Here is a 17,488-nt window from a genome sequence, read left to right on the forward strand (position 1 = left end):
GTGACAAGTGTCAAGTTTTATTTGGTCTATGTGGATGGGTACGAGCAAATCAAGAGGTGACATGTGGCTAAGTCAAAGGCTGCCACGTGTCCTCCTAATGGCCAAGTAAAATTTTGTTTGACAGATGGGGCAAAGGAAGAGCTCGACCCCGTGACCTCCCACACAACAGCGCATTGTCTTACCACTCCACCTGCATGTTGGTTCTTAACATGTAATGGGTGCGGGCTATATTTAAGGTTGATTTCCACCAAGGTTGGGGGTAGACTGCCAACGTAACCACCAATGGCCCTCCCATGTGAACGCACTACAAACCATGGCATTATATGTTGCTGCCATGTTTAATGCCAGCGCTAACTGCCAAATAATTGTGCCATGTGAATGCACTACAAACTGCGGGATTATATGTTTCCGCCATGTTCAATGCCATCACTAACCACTAGATAACCATGCCATGTGAATGCGACCACCACCATCTGCCTAAACTGTCAGACCCTAACTACATCATGTGACCAGTAGGTATGACATTTTTTATAACCATCGAGCCATCGAGGGTGTTATGGGTGGAATTAACCATTCTACAATTTCACCCACCACGTGGCAAAATTTTCACCATCTACTGCTTTTTGGGGCGAAATTGTAGGATCATGCTGAATTTGGTACAATTTGTGGAGTGAATACTGGAGAAACTAGGAGACGTCATAACTTATCCAGTTTTCGACCAAATTGGGTGCAAAAGGAGGCTAAATAGCCATTTTTAGATATTGTGGACTCACTAGAATAGGTTTTAGAATCAAAGGAGCACTTCTAGATAGGCATTTTGCAAAGTGAATCCTATGGGTGCCATGGTCAACCAGAGTGTTGATTCAGTTTATGGAGGAGTTTGAAGATGGATATGACCATGTAGGGGTCTTCCAACCTCCATGTGCTTTCTACAATAGCCATTACATAAGTTTCATAGCTTTTATTTTTCTTTTCTCTATATGTGTTTTGGAGAACAGAGCTATTCATGTACTTCAAGTGGATTGTGGTATTGTTTATGCTCTTTGAAGTTGGGGAATGGGGTCTTGGTGTAAGATGCCTATGTTTTTTGAAGGTTTACATGTTTGATTATAGGTTAACATGTGTATGGAGTGAGAAATTTTACAAAATTTGTTTCTTTGAACGATAAACTAGCTATCTCATTTCAACAGTTTATGTACTCTTCTTTTCTAGATATTGAGCATAATGAGAAGGGGTCATGCCTTTAGAGCTAATCCAAGGAGAGGTAGTCTAGGAGGAGTGGACTCATTTAATAATGGTTGGTGTATTACTGGTTTATGCATGCTTCCATTCAGTGTTTTGGTTTCATGTTTTAAGTTTTTCATGAAACTAACTTAAATAAACACACATAAAATTCATGTTTTTACTTGCCATTTTGGAGTACAAACCTCAAGCACTTTTTTATATTCTAATGAGGATCTTAGCATAGAAATATAATATTCCAAATTCATATCAATTTTCATGTTGTTGTTCGTGGTTGTAGTGATGTCACCATGTGAAGGTTGATGGATTTGTTGTGGGATGTGTCTTCATGAGTGTATGGGTGTATATGCATTTGTTATGGATGTTAGTGTCTATATGATGTCTATATGTTGTTCTGCATGCATTGTCATGGTTATGGTTATGCATGTATGGTAGGTCAAACATGCATTGTGAACTCATTACATGCAATTAGGTCATCATGGTGATATTGGTATGTTATGATGCTAATGTGTTGTCTGAGATAGAGTAGGAGATGTTGATCATTACAGTGAAGTTGCAACATTGGACCTCGACGCAACACCATGTCAGCATACAGATTTGTATGTTGGGCATGCAGATATGTAGGTTAAGGATTGTTATATGAATTATGGTTATGTGTATGCCTTTCATTTTATTGATATTATGGTTACATACATGATAGTTGTTAGTTGATTAGTGTAGTCATATGGACATGTGTAGGATAGTCATGAATGCTAGTAACATGTGGTTGTATGCATTGTTATTGTTGTTTTATGTTAGATAACTTGATGATCATGCTATATGTTGTTGATGAGTACATTATAGGTCAACTTGTTGCTATTATATGACATTTAGCTTCATGATGATGTTATATGTCGTTGATGAATATGTTATATGTTAACTTTTAGTTAGCTTGATGATTATGTTATATGTTAACTTATTATTTTTATATGCTACTAAATTGATTAGGGTTATTACATTAAGATCTTGATGTTTTATGTATCATAGTCAGTTGGATTGGTCTATGCAAATGGCTAAGGTTATGAAATTCAGGTATGAGTTAATATGTTGTGATATTATGTGATATTAATCTAGACTCACGTGAAGACATGATTATTGTGTATGAATGACAAGCATTTATGAGTTTATAATTTGAACATGTTAGTTAGTTATTGTTATGGATATCGTGATATTATTTGTGTTTGAGTTGATATGTTATGAAGTTATATCATGTTAATGTACATTAATTGTGTAGATAAGATAGCCTCCCCTAAGAGACATTAAGGTTTGAGTTTGGTTATGTCATATATTTGGTACTTGACTATTTGATTATGTTGTCTAGTTGATTTATTTAACATGGTATGTTTGCAAGTTGGTTGAATGTTTGATGAATTGCATAATATGAGTATGTGTTCAAATGATCTTGTTTTAAGATGGTTGTACTAATACATATGTGTTGGGATAGCTGATATGTACCTGAGTGTAGTAGGTGACAGTTGTAGCATTATGTCTAATGACTATGAGTTGACTATGGATTATGATATGATTGTTAGTATTGGTAAAGGATGATTTCAAATTAATAGATATGATTGTCTTGATATTTGGAACATGTGTTTGAAATTTGTAAATAGTGTAGGAAACATGCTTGGTATTAGCATGACAAGGTAATAGTTGATGTGTTTATATAACTAATAGTTGGGTGATGTGATAGTACATAGTAAGCCTTGATTGCAACAAGGTAAAAGGGTAAAAGAAAGGAATTGTACAAAAATTCCTCTGGCTATGTTTGGAAACCCTAATTCCAAACAAATGGGTGCTTTGCATATAGGAAGTCTTCTTAACCTTAATCTTGTCTGACATTATGTCGATATGTGCTAGATTCATGAACATGGACTTAACAGGTATATTACATAATCTCTAGTTACAGGTGGATTTGTCGAGGGAATTCGAGCCCCTAGAGAGATGGTGTGGATGTGTTCAGTTGCAAGCAACATGTTTGGCACAAAAAGCTAAGGTAACTAGTGTATTGTTATGTTTATTTATGCACTCATAGTTATGTGTTGATGGCAGTATGATGTAGGGGATTGCATGGAAAAGAGACTTCCTTGAAATATTGAAGAAGGATCAGGTTGAATTTTCCCTTGGAAGCATTAGGAACCATGGGAATTGAGTCATGGTGTTTGTTGCTAGTCTTATGCTTTTGGTATTTTGTGATTTGTTGTGCTTGGTCTGCAGTTTTGTTTATGTTTGGTGCAAGGTATTTCCACTTTATCTGTGGTGTCATATTGTTGTTGGTTTTCATGCTTTTCTCTTTCTTGCTTCTTTGTATTTCCTTTTATGTTTTGAGGGTCTTTGGAATAAGTTGTGAAAGAATAAAGTTGATGGAACTCTTGGAGAGATGTGTGGAACCCAGTAGCAAATGAAAGACTTGGGTGAAGCTCAGTGCATGTATAAGGTCAGTTAAAGGAAAGTGTATGACAACCAGTTGAACTGGTTGGGTCCATTGGTAAATGGATGGTGGTAGTATAGTCATGAGAAAGGTAACATGATAGGTGAAGTAAATGGATTTGAGGCATTATATGCCTTAGCTAAGTTGGGAACTGTTGTTCTTGATGTTACACATGTGTTGCATGAATAAAGGAAGTTTTATTATCCTTGACCTTGATATCTAGTAATTATGTTGTGACCATGATTATGATGATGTCTATATGTGTATACATGTATATATGTATGTATGTCATGTCTAACAGGGTCATCATGGATCATGATTATTAATTCTAAATTTATACGTATCTATATATATATATATATGTGTGTGTGTGTATGTTGTTGAGTGACAGGGTTGTTAGGAATCATTCTTGTGGAGGAATGATTTCTTACGTAGGTGAATGAAATGAAGAGGTTCATGGTTTATGAGGAATCAAGTGGAAGAGTAGTCATGGAAAATATATGAGGTTCGTATCATGTGGTTATGAGTTGATATTGTGGAAGGACACATCATCGGAATGAAAGAAATGTGCTTTATGACACTAGAACCAAGGTTGCTTGGTAGAGACAATGTGGTTTTGGATGTGTGGTACTACTATTTTGCATTGTTCTACATGTTGCATCTATGATGTTGCGCGCATGTGGTGTTTTGCATATGTAGTATGTGTATATGTATTTTATGCAATGTTATATACAGGGTGGTACAGATAGTGTTGTGTGAATGTTTCATATGTCATGTTAGGTATATGTGGTGCTATGTACATGTTGGATATGTGGACCTGTGTACATATTGCACTGTGTGCGTGATGGATATGTAGTGTTGTGTCATATGGTGTCGTGCACATGTTGGATATGCAGTGTTGTGTAGATAAGGTTTTATGAACATGTTGTATATGAATCGCTATGTATATATGGTGTTGTGTACGTGTTGTACATGAGATGCTATGTACATATGGTGTTGTGTGCATGATTGTACAAGTGGTGTTGTGAGCATGTGGTGTCGTGTACATGTTGTACATGTAGTGTTGTGTGCAGGTGGTATTGTGTACATGTCGTGCATATGTTGTTGTGTACATGTGGTGTCGTGTACATGTCGTGCATGTGGTACTGTATACATATGGCTTTGTGTACGCATTGTACAGGTGGTACAATGTACATGTGGTATTGTGTACATATTATGCAAGTGGTTCCATGTAGATGTGATGTTGTGTACACATTGTGTAGGTTGTGATGTGTATAGGTGGTACTGTGTACATGTTGTACATGAGGTACTACTGTACGTGTGGTATTGTGTGCTTGTCGTACATGATGTGTTGTGGGCATGTGGTACTATGTATGTGCATTGTGTAGTCATGGTATCATGACATGTGTATTTGTTTTGTTGTACTATGTGGACATATATGTATTGTGTTGTACATCGGGTGCAGGTGTATGTATTGTGTGGTGGTGTACACTCGATGTAGGTGTATGTATTGTGTGGTGTTGTACACTAGATGTAGGTGTATGTGTTGTATGTCAGGTGTAGGTGCATGTATTGTAGGGTGTTATATGTCATGTGTGTGTTACAGGGAAAAGTGTCTATATAGAACTGCTCTATCCCACTAAGCTGTGACAGCTACCTTAGAAACAAACAGAGAAAAGCTACTTTCATTTTTCCTTTATGAATTATAGATAAAGAGGAACAGAAAGACCAACCTCTGTCTTGCGCTAATCTCCTGATTTGATCCCTCTCTTCTTTGATAGTCCTCAGCTACCTGCTCCCTTGCACGCCCAGCTTCACAAAGTACCTATAAGATCACAGAAGCATAGCACTATACAAAGACATGGATCTATAATCATAAACAATCTAGGATCATATGTAAATTGACCATACAAATGTAGCAAGCATCAATGAAACAAAAGCCTGGAGGAAAACTCAAAGAGATTTTATTAATAAACAAGAAAAGAGCCAAGAGGAGTTACAACCAGTTGTTCTGACCCAGCATCAACCTCCCAGCAAAGAAGCCCCTCTTCACCTCAAACAAAGCTTAGATCACCCAACAATCTGATGTTTTGCTCAAGAAACAAACAACAATTCCTTACAATATGCAAAATTCCAGCCTCTGGATCTCTGGGATGAGGGATCCATATATAGATATCTGTAAGGGGAATGAGTCAGCTTGTGATTTGATTAGTGTCTTCTCTCTGATAGTTCTTGCTTCCACTTGGAGACTGATGGTCTCTTACTCATCCGTGGTCGAATTCAGTGAGGCAAGTGTCACAGGAGAAGATTCTGGAAGCTTCCATTGCCTCTCCACCTTGCGGAATGACACTGCCATTTTTCTCGCCCATCGCACCCCACAGAAGAGATTTTTGAAATGTAACACACCCACACAGTGTATTTAGGTGGGATGCAACGCACTTAGCCAGTGGAGCAGCTGCAATGATCCTGTTTTGACCAATTCTGAGCAGTTTCTCATGGAGAACTTCTGGGAGAAGCTGTAATTTGTTGACCTTGTTCCTTTAGGGGTTAGAACAACACTTTTAGGGACTTAGGAGCCCTTGGTTTATGGACATTTCATGCTTGGGGTTGTAGGGCCCAAAAATGTTTATAACAGTTGCCCCCTAAAGCATGAGGTCGTTAATCTTTTGATGTCGGGTGAAATGCTTTATTATGAGGATCCGAAGTTCTTTCAATGCTGAGAGGAGACCTGTAATAAGATACAATACAATACATTATCTTCATAATATTTTCATGATCTAGCTGAGACGGGCATTCCCATGCTCAGCTTTATAAATTCATTTTCATGTACATAGGATAGACAATCGTCTGAGTGTAGACTGATGATTCTGATAGAGCCATCATCCTTTTGAGTGGATGATTATCTGTGCAGCAATGATGTACATTTAATGTCTTTATTTCTCTGAATATATATCACAGCCCGGATGGATGAAACTAGATCTGGGGTCTTCAGTCTCATCCTATCTTCACTCGAAGTACAAGTCGATCCATGTGAGAAATGTTCTGAAGTCGAACATGGAAAGACATCGCTTGATTACCAGCCAATGATGTAAACTGTTAACAAGCACAAGAGGAATCACTGATAATGATAATGACCCTCAAGGTACTGCAGTACAATTCACGTGGTGTGAATAAAGGACTTGGCATCGAACACCACACAAAATCTTTCGGTCGAAGGCCATTGATGTAAACATGTCGCCAGAAGTGAGAAACTTGCCATTGAGGCATGCAAGCTTCAAAGTACTGAATGAGGTGTTCCTAGATCAACTTCTTGGATAATGAGCTAATGTCGACAAGAAGTGATCCGTCATAGGAGGGCCTTAATGAATCCCACATCAATGACACGGAATGGAGTAAATGATTTTAATGGAGGTGAAAACGATCTGGTGATATAAGGTTTAGGGTGGCGGTCATGAAAGAATGGAGCATAAATGTATGGTAGTGGGTGAGACACAGGTGAATTCTTTGAATGACTTCTCTTGAACATATCGGCGACACTGATGTGATGGATTGGTAGCATTAACCCCAAATGTGGATGATATGATGTGACCATGGTGATGTGACCGGTGAATGAAACAACCCAACCTGACTCGGACACGGAGTGGAAGTGTCATGTTCAAGAGCGACCTGCTACCAACAAAGTTTCTTCAAGTTTTCTTCCCAATTTTCCCCAGTCATTACTGACCAGTACCTCTTTATTTTTGTCAAGCTTGAGGAGGATAAAATATGCTTGTTCTATAATTTTCCCTTCGGGCAAACCCATCGTTATGTTTTAACGAGCCTAGCGATAGTGAAACTCATTCTCGTCTATAGACAAGTTTGTCGCTATTATACTTTTAACGAGTTTAACGACAAAGATAACTCGGTCCTTTTCAATTTTAGAGAGTCTGAAAAGGAACGTAAAGGTAACTCCAAAATTCCTTTTTCATCATCTAATCCCTTAAGTCTGAAAAAGTTTAAAACAATACAGAAGGGATGAATTTTCGATACTTTTAATGAGCCGAACAAAACAAACGCTCGATCTTTTTATGTAATAATCCCTCAGGTTCAAAAAGATTAAAATCTAGAGGAGGGATAGCACTTCCTGTCCCTTTAACGAGCTGGAGATGCCAATGGCTCGGCAATCTTTTCATATTTTACGAGTCAGTTGAAAAGAGCTTAAAGGAGACTCATCTTTTGAGGAACAAGTGATAAAATGGGTAGCAGCTGATTCCAGGTAAGGTTTGGAATTTTCCAATCACGACAGTGTCACAAGGATGGCTAGTGAGATCACTCTTCGCAGCTGTTCCTCAAAAATGGGTAAAAAATCAAATGGAGGTGAATGATCGGCCAATGAAAAAGTGGAGGTGACGGTGCAAACATGACCAAGGCTTTAATGGCTGAAGTACTACATTCATGATGGTTATTTACTGGGGAATAGTTCATTTTTTAACGAGCTTAAACGCAGGGGGGAACATTTGCTCATGGCTTATGTTTATTTTTTAACGAGCTTGAACTATGTGCTAAAACTGCTCGATTGGATGGTCCCTTTTTTATTTTACCATAAATAGCTTTGTTCTTTCAAAGATCGTACTGTATTTTCAAATGCTTCATCAAACTAGTCAGAAATGAACAATATATGCTTGAAAATGAGTTAGAACACTAATATTTTACTTTGAACTACGTAAAAAGTAATGAAAAAGTGTTTTTACCTCTCATTTTACCATTTCATTTGAATTTTGGTTTGTTGGAGCTTTGGAGGTGCTTTCCCCCTCTGATTTTCATCAGCTGATTTCGGGAGATTCTGTAGACGATTCTTGGCACCGTCTAGACCAGGTAGGAGCTAAACCTAAGCTCTTTCATTTCATGGTTTCCATTTTACATTCTGAGCTTGATTCCTAGTTTTTCTGAGCCTCTGGGGTTTGAAAAACTCGTTCTGCCTTCAGCGCACCCTCTGTGTATCAAAAGGTGCATTGAATGTTGGCCTGTCTAAAGGCTATCTGACATGCAACACACCTAGAACACTACTGTAGGTGCGATGGGCGCAGAGAAGGAATTCTGTGCACAATTTTTGATGGAAATTTTGCCTGTTTCTTACCAAAATCAGGATCTAACTCTTCTCTTGTTTGTTTTTCAGAGATCTTTGGAGTAAGATGACCATTACATGGCGAGAACGCAAGCATGAAGAAGAGGACATGCTTGCCCTACATGATCCGGTTACAGTAAACGCACTGCGGAACTGTGGCTTGCTGAAGTTTTTCCGTATTTCTAGCATGAGACAACAGATCAACTTACTACAGTATTTGCTCGATGCTTGGGATCCTACCAACCAGGTTTTCCAGATCAGGGGCAAATCTATCCCCTTGACTATAGTAGACATCTATTTCTTGACTGGCTTATCGAGGCGGGGTGCCCCCATCTCTTTATCAGGTTCGGCCCGAGGAGGCGAATCTGTGAGAGATTATGTTCGCCGGTACTGCAGAGAAGGATCTCAGCCGAGTAAAGACGGCAAGATCATCATCCGTGATGTCACTGACAGGGCCCTCAGGACTATTCTGTTTACTTTTGGTAGGATGGCCGGTGGTGCATCTCTTCATGTAGCCAACCGATCTTATATCCAGTATGCATTGGAATGCCTCCAACCGAAGGTTTTCAACTGGTGCGACGCAGTACTTCTTGTGATGAAAGAACAGTTGACCAAGATAAAGAGCAGGAGGTTGAAGAACTTTGGGTATGGTTCTATTTTTACCACCTTTGCCTTGGAGAAGATACCACTGATGCAGCCGCAGTATATTGCACTCGATTTACCTTCACCTACTGAACCACGTATGTAGAGATGGGTTGACCATATGTCTAGGCATGCTGGTTAGTCTCAGATTTCATTTTCTGATACCTTCTTCAGGTGGTTTGATCATCAGGAGATGGTTTATTCCGAGTATCCATATGCTGGCATGGACTTCTGGGGTGATCTAGATCTAGTACTGCCGGATGGCGAACAGTGGGGTGCCATTGGTAAAATCTTTGACCATATTCTTGTTTATTGTTTTTCATTTATAATGTCCTTGTTCTTTATTCTATCAAGTCTTTAATCAAACTCATGTGTACATGTAGATGTTGGTCCTGTTCGTCCAGTAGCTCGCCTGAGAGTACCGGTTGCCGCCCCAGCAGGAGAGGCTGTCGGAAGGGCTATCCTTCGAGACCTCGATGTGGTAGAGACTCTCACAGCATTACAGGAGTAGGTTGAGGGCCTCACTCTTGGTATTCCAGATGTGAGGACTGACGAGCTACCTTTGAGGTTACAGCGGCATACTACTGGTGTGGCAAGACGATGGACTCGTCTCTTACGCATGATCGCACAGGCTGTGACTTGCTATCACGAGCATCATTAGACTAGGGTGCCCCATAGCATTTTGAGTTTTTGGTCACTCAACCGATTTTGTCTTGGTTACAGAACATTATGTGTAAACCATAAACAATTATATATATTTTTTATTTTCAGAGTTTTATTTTGGTTAAGTTACATGATCCAAATGTAAACATTGATGGTATGTTTCTTTTTATAAACGTTGCAAATGTCTATCTAACACATAATTTGCTAATGAGTCAGCTAATGTGTTTAAGTTTCTGAAATGTGTTGATATTGAATAAAATCAAATTGTCTTTCCAAAATCTTAACCCTTAGGAACATGCGATAAATAGCTGGGTTTCGGACGGAATAGATACCAGTGAGTTGTAGTATTATGAGTTGTGAGTCTAGCCTGACAATTAGTCAACATATACCATGTGTGATGGCATCAGAGAGAAGTTATATCAACGCGCTATATTCAGCGATGTTATTTGTTGATCGACCAATACATACCCCTCTGAAACTTACTAACTCGTCGCTTGGATCAAAAATAGCCCAGGCTGCGGAAGATAGGTTCCGCGAACTATGACTCGCTCCGTCGGCATATCCAACACATGACTCCAATAGGTTTGACATCTGCAAAAAATGTAAAAAGTGGATTACTTGACCAAAATAAACACTTTAGCGAAAACAAAAACATAACAAAAGCATACAGGTTACCATTACGCATAGTAACGCTTGAGGTACAACCCGTTGCGAGGTTGCACCAGTGGAATTCTGTCATAATCCATTAACTCGTAGGCTCCTTTTGCTAACACCCGTTTAACAATATAGGGGCCCATCCATAAAGACTTAAATTTACCTGCTCCCAATTTATTGGATTCTTGGTCGTAAAGCAAGACCAAGTCACCTTCTGAGAAGACACGGGGTTTGACATTTTTGTCGAACTGCGCCTTGACTCGTTTCTTATGGGCTTCATTAGCCAAAGCGGCATCACGATGGGTTTCATCCAATTGGATTAATTCCAAGAAACGAGCTTCTTCTTCTGAAGTTCCGGGGAGGAGATCAATTTCAAGTTTGAGAGACGAGATTTCGCACTGGATTGGTAAGACTGCTTCCAGGCCATATACCAGTTGGAAAGGTGTAAACCCAGTTGCATTCCTTACCGATGTTCGATAAGCCCACAAAGCTGAGTACAGGATTAGGTGCCATCTTCTCTTGTGAACTCCAATCATCCTTTGCAACATGCGTTTCAGGACCTTGTTGATTGCTTCAACTTGTCCGTTGGCTTGCGGATAATATGGAGTAGAGCTGTTGTGAGACAACCCTAGTTTGGCAGCTAATTCAACCATCATGTGATTGCGAAAAGTAGCCTGTGGTACGTCGAATCTGGCGACTACATGATTGAAAAAGAAGAGGGCAGTTGTTTCACCAGTATTATCTAATGTAGGCATCGCCTCGGCCCATTTGGTAAAATAGTCAACTGCGACTATGATATACCCATGCCCCCCGGTCAAGGTGGGGTTACATGTCATGAAATCGATGCCCCATTTGGCGAATGGCCCAACAGCAACTATTGGCTACAGAGGTGCGGGTGGTCTTCTGGTTTTGCTATCGAAAATTTGACAAGCATGGCAACTTCTGATTGCGGTTATGCAATCTTTGAACATTGTTGGCCAGAAGTATCCTGCTCGTAAGATTTTTTGTGCTGTAGCATATCCGGATTGATGCCCCCCACACACGCCTGAATGACAATCATTTAGGACTTTTTTGGCCTCCTCATGGGTGAGGCACCTTCTCAGAACTGTATCGATACCACGACGGTAAAGTGTATCACCGACGATCATGTAGTCTTTTGATTGGTATCGAATACGTTTTTGTTCGGAGCGGGAGGTGGTTGGCCTGTATTTTTGGGTTTGGAGATAAATGATTATATCCCCATACCAGTCATTGCTTGAAGATATCAGAAACAAACTTTCGTCCACGATTGTTTCTTCGGATGTTTCATCGTTGTTCTGTATCGCTTGAACAGCTGCGAGTGCTAGCTTTTCAACGTAAGAATATTTTCTTTCTGTATCATTTAAGTTTTTACTTAAATAATATATAGGATGTTCAATTCCATTGACTTCTTGAACTAAAACCATTGCGATGGTCGTATCCGCTGCAGCCAGATACAGGTTAAAATCTTTTTGATAATCAGGAGCGTACATTAATGATGCTTTCATTAGGGATTCCTTTAAAGCATCAAAGGAAGCTTGCGCAACCTGATCCCAAACAAAGGGCACTTCCTTTTTCAAAAGACGTGTATAACCTTTAGCAAGTTCAGCGTAATTTGGAATGAACCTCCTCAGAAAGTTCGCTTTCCCTTGGAGTTTCTGAATCTGAAGCAAATTCGAAGGTGGAGGCAAATTTATGATTGCCTGGACCTTACATGGGTCGAGACGAATCCCGTCCTTTGAGACTACAAAGCCAAGTAAACGACCAGAACTGACGCAAAATACACATTTGTGTGGATTGAGTCGTATCTTGTAGTGTCGGCAACGTAGAAATATCGCTCTTAAATGCTGCGGGTGATCAGTCCGCTTTCGCGAATGAGCCAGAAGGTCGTCGAGGTATGGTTGAACGATGTTTTTGATGTCATGGAAGGCATAATTCATTGCCCTCTGAAACGTCACCCCTGCATTCTTTAAACCAAAGGGTAATTTTCGATATGCGAATGTGCCCCACGGACAAATAAATGCAGTCTTTGATTGGTCCTGTGGGTGGATATTTATTTGATTATACCTGGAGAATCCATCCATGAATGAAAAGATTTTGCATCTGATGCATTCATCAATTATCTGGTCAATGAAGGGCGTAGGGTAGTTGTCTTTTGGACAAGCTTGATTTACATCCCTATAATCGACGCACACTCTAATTGTTCCTTGTTTTTTCATAACAGGGACAATATTCGATACCCAATCGGTTAGAGGAACCGGGTAGATGAAACCAGCATGGAGAAGTTTTTCAACTTCTTCCTTAATGGCAACGGCTTTCTTGGGGTGCACCTGCCATAGCTGTTGTCGTACTGGTTTGACATCTAGATACATCTTAATTTCGTGTTCAATGATACTCGAGTCAATGCCTGGCATTTCACTATATGACCAAGCAAAGACATCTCTAAATTCGTGAAAAAGAGCGTTATATATTTCCAGTTCTAAAGGAGAACAACATTTGCTAACATAAATATTCTCTACAACATTTGTTTTGGTCGAGATATTTATGGCGATAGTCTCTTCAATGTTGGACAAGTTTCGCTTGGAATCCACCGTGTTTACAGTGTTTGATAGGAAATAAAAAACTGAAGGATGATAAAGGTCATCTTGAGTATCTTCTCCACAATCTGGAAGAAGGGAACGATGGTGGGAATCATTCCATGGTGCCCCTTCAATTACCATTGATTGGACAATTCCTTCATCAGTGACATGCACTCGCGACCAAGGATCTGAAGGGGTACCATATTCTTTAGACCTATCTATCCAAACGCTTGATGAGCATTGATTTGGGTTTGCCTCCCATGCTAGGAACATTGATTGCTACAATATTTCCGTTGGGCTTGGGGGAAAAACCATTGCATGATCCATGTTGATATCGTTTTCTGAGATCTTTTTAGAAGATATCATATTGCAGGTTACTACCGACGCTACTTCTGCCAGGTTGATTGGAGGTGGAAGGGCGAAAGTTCCCATTAATATAGGATCTTTTAGTAGGCCTACTCCAATATTTTGAAGCGAATGGGGGCTTCCATGGATCATGGGAATGCTTCTTGTAACTTGAGAACCATTGGGGAGGAAGTTTGTTGATCGACGATTGTAATCCCTCCTTGAGATGGAAATGCAATCTTCCTAAAATAGGTCGACACAACAGCAGCCATAGCATATATCCATGGTCTTCCTAGTAGGATGTTGTAATCAAGATTTCCATCGATTAATTTAACATCTACTTCTACCGTTTTCCCTCCTAGTTCAACTTTCAAGTTACTTAGAATACCATATGGGGTATATGTCCTTCCGTCGAATGCTTTTAATGTCGTCGAAGATCGCGACAAGGTTGGAGATCCTAAGGTTTTCTAGCAACTCATCGACATAATGCATGTAGATGCTCCCTCATCAATAATTGTTTGATGAACAGTTTTGTTGAGAGCTTTCACTTGAACAAGGAAAGCTAGTTGAGCTGGTAATTGAGGATCGTATCCTTTATGGTCGAAGGATACAAGATTGGAATCCTTTGGGTCTATCCCACCAATGACTGATAATAAAGCCTGCCTTTGGGATGGGAAATTCTGTAGTACTTCAAGAGTCGACATAGCGGATGGTGATTGGGCCAAATCTTCCACTATATTATAATGCTGTGCCACTCTAGCGCGAGGCTTAAACGTCGACTTGTGTACTACTCCCTTTGGCGGTTTTATTGTCAATTCAGGAATGATGGGCGGTGCAACTTTTGTCGAAGTTGTTGTCGAACTACTAGGTTGATCTTTATCCTTGTTGTTTGACAGTTGTGGATTCCCGTAATCTTTGTTCCTTGTTGATATCAAAGCATCATTTTGTTGTTTTGAAACCGACAACATTAGCACTTGAGACGAGGAAGCATTTCCACTTTCAACCAGATTTGTTCCTGGATTTGGAAACGGATCAGTTAACACTGCGGAGGTTTTTGAATTCTTCAAGAATTTCTTAAGCTCAGCTCTATGTGGACAATTTGCGGTCCAATGATCCTCATCACATATGAAGCATGGATTTTTTTGTTTCCTATCTCCAGGAGGGTTTGAAGAAGATTTTTCAGGTGATGATTCCTCCTATTTCTTCTTCTTCCCTTTGCCTTTCTTCTTGCTCCCTGGTTGTTTGGTTTCTTTGCTTTTATCTGTCGATACGGCATTTACTTCCGAAGCAAGAAGTTCATCTTTTGCATTTTGACCTGAAATCTTACGGGCCTTTTTGGATGTAGCCTTTGTCGATTTCGTGTCTGTTGTGCCAATCACGCCATCGCCGGCATGAGAGTCATTGTTTGATTTAGGAGGAGGAGGAATTGAGAATTCCGGTCTAGGGGCATCAGGTATTTTATCGTAGAGCATGCCGGACTGAGTGTAAATCAAGTCCAAATATTGCGCACGAGCGATAACTTGCTCTTCTGTTACAACCCCCCCCTTTGCCACATCTTCCGTGATGGAAGGTAGTAATGACTTGATAAACCATTCAACTAGGAGCTGATTGGGGACATACATTTTTACCATTCTACGATGACGTCGCCACTCATGTATATGATCAGATATGTGAGTGGCTGTTGTCTGTTTGAAGTTGGTAAGAAGTTTTGTTCCCGTTTCGTACCTTATTGGTAACTGAAAATGGGTTAAAAAGGTTGTGGCTAAGGTACTGAAGTTGTCGAACGAAGCTCTAGGCAACTCGATGTACCATTTTGCCACTGGACCAGTTAATGTCCTCTGAAAGAGGCAAAGTCTTATCGAATAATCATTTAGGGTGTTTGATGAACACCATAGATGACAGGTCATCACATGATTCGATGGATCTTCACCCAGATTCCCATTAAATTTAGGAATATCTGATGGAAGTTTATGCGGAATCGCTGGCCACCAAGGGGCATAAGCAATTGGATCGTTTGTTAACCGATTTAAATTAGGTAACTCTAAAGTTGCCACAAAGGGTAACTGTTGATTCAGGTTAGGTGAAGCATACCCAGGATAAGATGGGATTGACTGAGCAGTTGGTCTTTGCATACCGGAATAATGCATTTGATGCTGGTAACTTTGGTAAGGTTGGTGGGCATGACCATTGTAAAATGGTTGATTTTGACCGTTTTGAATATACGACTGTCCACTATTTGCAAAGATTTGTTGCTCATAACCTTGGTATACTTTTTGGAATTACGGTTGTTGGTATTGTACTAGCCATGGTTGTGAAGCCATGTGCTGTTGACCGACACTAACAGTTTGACCAAGATGAGGGGTAATTGTACCTGTCTGAACCTATGTCATTCCACCAGTCAGCGATTGTGGTTGAGTCGCAGGGTCAAGGGGCTATTGCATTACAACCTGAGAAACCTGAGGTTGGCATACAACAGGCAGCGCTTGAACTTGCAACACCGTCACAATAGCTGGCGTAGTTGGTATATCTGACATAGGTAAGCATTGTTGCATCGAATATACAACTCTTGGTTGTTGAGGTAGTATTGGTACCCAACCGCTTGAGGTAATTCCAGTATAGCTCGAATGTTGTTGTGAACTCCCGTATGGATATCCTCCCGGAGGGGATAATGAAAGGGTATACTGCCCCCCATACGGTGGTAATCCAGAACTCAAGGGAATGGTTTGCCCTTGGGGGCCGGACTGCCCAAATTGACCTCCAAATGGATCAATTTGTTGACACTCAACATAGGAGTTTCCGGATATTCTTCCGGATGAACAAATAGGAACAGACCATACTGTCGAAATGGCCCCTGAGTGAGCTCCTTCAAGCGGTTGAGAGCTAGTCGGGACAGATGGTATACCGGCGAACATTGTTGGAGTGATAGCAGGGAGTTCTGCCATCGCTGTTTCAGACGACACAATCCTAAATGTTGACGGTTGTTCAGACATTTTTAGTCTATCCAAAAGATTACCTAGCGATTCTACAGGAACTTCAGGTGGTGGTAGACTAACTTCTGATGAAGAAGGATATAGAGTGATCCCAACTCCAAATTGCGATGGAGTACTCATTGGAGGATCTTCTACAATCTCTTCTATGGCAATCAGACCAGGTGGAAGGGGAAGACCGTCAGGGCCGTAGAATATTTCTGGTGCCGAAGAAGGTATGGAATCGGCAGCGACAGATGTTTGAAGAGCAAGACTCTCCGAACCGGTTGAAAATGGAACTGGTTCGGTAACACAAGTGTTTACTCTCATACTAGGATCAATATCACTGTCCTTCTGTGGTTGTTGAACTTCTCCTATAGAGGTAGGGGTTCCAGAAATGTTTGGAGTAATCGAAGTCTCTGAGGTTGTTAGAACACTTGTTCTAACTTTAACAGGAGATTTGGAACCGGTTAAACGAGTTCGCTTTGTCCGTACTAGCTTTGATTCCGGAGACAAAGACGGCTGACTCGTAAGCCTCCGCAAACGACGGGGTTTCAATTGACTTTCTTCGACGATTGCGGATTACTCGATCAACTAAAATAAAGGGGAAGTATGTTTCCGAATTAAATGAATTTTAGACGCTTTGACACAACTTGTTTTTTCAATTTTTAAGAGTCGAGAAAAAACAAAAGATGACTCTAGTCTCTTTCGATTTTTAATGAGCCTGAAGTGACAAGTGCTCAGATGGAGCTTTTCTGTTAAGGAGTCTGAAAAGGAACGAAAGGGACTACTCAAGAAGTCTAGGTAG

The sequence above is a fragment of the Pinus tabuliformis genome, chromosome X, assembly GCF_031772625.1.
Source record: "Pinus tabuliformis cultivar Carrire ecotype Pingquan chromosome X, CPIR1, whole genome shotgun sequence".
NCBI classification, from domain to species: domain Eukaryota; kingdom Viridiplantae; phylum Streptophyta; class Pinopsida; order Pinales; family Pinaceae; genus Pinus; species Pinus tabuliformis.